We start from the raw sequence: 2,500 nt of genomic DNA on the forward strand, positions 1-2,500 counted from the left end.
GCCCCCGACATATCCGGGCCCCAATATGTCCGGCCCTGGACATGTCGGGCCCCGGATATATCCGGGCCCGGACATGTCCGGCCCCGGACATGTCGGGCACCCGGACATGTCAGGCCCCGGATATATCCGGGCCCGGACATGTCTGGCCCCGGACATGTCGGGCACCCGATATGTCGGGCACCCGATATGTCGGGCCCCCGACATGTCCGGCCCTGGATGTGTCTAGCCCTGGATATATCCGAGTTTTATTTTGACACGTGGCATGGTCTTTGGTTTGATCTCATAGAGTTTTATTGTTTTCAATGTGTGCCACATTGACACGTGGCATGCCCTTTGGTTTGTTCTCATAGAGTTTTATGGTTTTCAATGTGTGCCACATTGACACGTGGCATGTGCTTTGGTTTGTTCTGAGTTTTATGGTTTTCAATGTGTCACATTGACACGTGGCATGCCCTTTGGCTTGTTCTCATAGTTAGAGTTTAGTGTCCTTGACCTTGTATGCCACGTGACACACATATGTTTGGACTTGCTTGCCATGCCACGTGGTGACAATCACCAACACATTATTTCTAACTTATATCCTAGTTAATAACTAGCTAACGACACAATTTGGCAAATACACCTTACATTCACAATTGTAAGTAGTATTTAAAGACCATACACTTATATGCTATGGAAAAATACTCAAAGTTTATATATTAAAACAGTGATCTTACAAAAATAAATGACTTGTAAGGAAAAAAAAAAGAGGGGGTCACTTGGACTTCCCGGGTGGTCACCCAGCCCAGTACTATTCGAGCCCAGGGACGCTTAACTTTGGAGGTCTAATGGGATCCAGTGCCATAGTCACGGTTTGAACCCACTCTGAAATATTTCACACTCCCCCTACTCTTATAGTGGGGCAGCTGATCCAAAGCTGCAGTGTACCTCCACAATCCCGTGTTCTTTTTGGGTGCCAAAAAACCTGCGGGACGTGTGGTATCTCCCCAACAATTCACGAAGACCGTGTTTTGGGCCCCAAAATGCACGCTGCGAAATGCGGGGTACCTCCCCAACTTTTCGTGAAAATCACGCGTTTTGGGCCCAAAAAAGCCCGCGGAACACATGGTACCTTCCCAACTTTTCGCGAAAAATCGCGCGTTTTGGGCCCCAAAACGCGCCCCGCGAAATGCGGGGTACCTCCCCAACTTTTCGTGAAAATCGCGCGTTTTGGGCCCCAAAAAAAGCCCGCGGAACACGTGGTACCTTCCCAACTTTTCGCGAAAAATCGCGCGTTTTGGGCCCCAGACATTCCGGGCCACTTTTTTTTCCCCTCCCCCCGCCTTTCGTGCCACGTGGCAGGCGGGCAGGGCCTTCCCCCCCTCCCTCACACGCACGCAGGCTGAGGCTTCTCCGTGCGCTTCGGGCCCGGGAGAGTCCTCCCCCCTTCCTCCCTCCGTCGCACGGCAGGTGGGGGCCCCTCCCCTTTCCCGCCGCGTGACGCTGGCCCTTGCCAAGCAGCCGTGCCGCCCCCGAGGCTCGCCTCCCTTGGAAGCCCGGAGGACCACACTGCTGCCTCCCTCCCCCTCGCCCGACAGGCGTGCGGATGTGGTCCCAAGGCCATGCCCATGGACCGCACAGCACGACTCTGCCAAACGCTGGAGTGGGTGCCAGGGAAGCCACGCCGAGGCTCTCCGCAGCCGAGAACCCTTGCACAACCCCACCCCCCATCAATACTGGGGAGGCCCCCCCCACGCCACCGGCCAAAGGCCACAAGCACTCACACATGCGACACTGCCCAGGCATTCCACGTCGGGAGTTCCGCGTCTGGATCGCCGATCGGGTAACACCTGGACGGATGCTGCACGTGCTTGCCACCAGAGCAGCTGAGCACCGTTTCCTTCGGCCGGTGGGCACGGGAAGCCCACAAGGTGAGGCACACAAGGGGAGCCATCGAAGCGCCACGACGTGACCCTGGCAAGCGAGCCAACTCTCGTTTGTATGGGAAGCAGAGCTGGGCAGCCGCAGTTCAACCCCAGCTGCCCGAGAGCCTCCACTCCCCACCCATCATCCTACAGGTAAGAAAGTCCCTCCTCTTTCTGGGACAACAGCTTTTGGCTATTTGTCCCAGTCCGAGTTCAAGCTTGAGCGTGAGCAGGAGCCAAGTCCAAACGCGAGCCCGAGCAAAAGCCCGAGTACGTGCTCAAGCCTGACTTCAAGCCCAAGTCCAAGCAGGCAGGAGCCCGCGCATGCCCTGGAAGTCCAGCAGGGGGTGTGGAGAGGTCTGACCTCGGCTGCCCACACTCCCATCCCCCACTATCCTTCCAGAGCTCGCAGCCTACCACGCCCCAGGGAGACAAGCGCTTTGGGCTTTCACCCCCACGTGTCCATGTCCGAGCCGGAACCCGAGTCCGAGATGGAGCCCGAGTCCGACCCCGACATGGTGCACGCGGGGAGGAGCCCAGCAGCAGCCCGCACATGCACTGGAAGTCCAGCTGGGGGTGTGGAGCCGGGCACCCAA

General features: G+C 57.3%; 1 pseudogene; it reads right to left on the reverse strand.

Annotated features, from left to right (window-relative positions):
• Nucleotides 1–746: 746 nt before the first annotated feature.
• LOC112341953 lies at nucleotides 747–865 on the reverse strand (annotated as a pseudogene).
• Between the last annotated feature and the right edge of the window lie 1,635 nt (nucleotides 866–2,500).

Source organism: Selaginella moellendorffii, unplaced genomic scaffold, assembly GCF_000143415.4.
Source record: "Selaginella moellendorffii unplaced genomic scaffold, v1.0 SELMOscaffold_94, whole genome shotgun sequence".
In the NCBI taxonomy this organism is placed as follows: domain Eukaryota; kingdom Viridiplantae; phylum Streptophyta; class Lycopodiopsida; order Selaginellales; family Selaginellaceae; genus Selaginella; species Selaginella moellendorffii.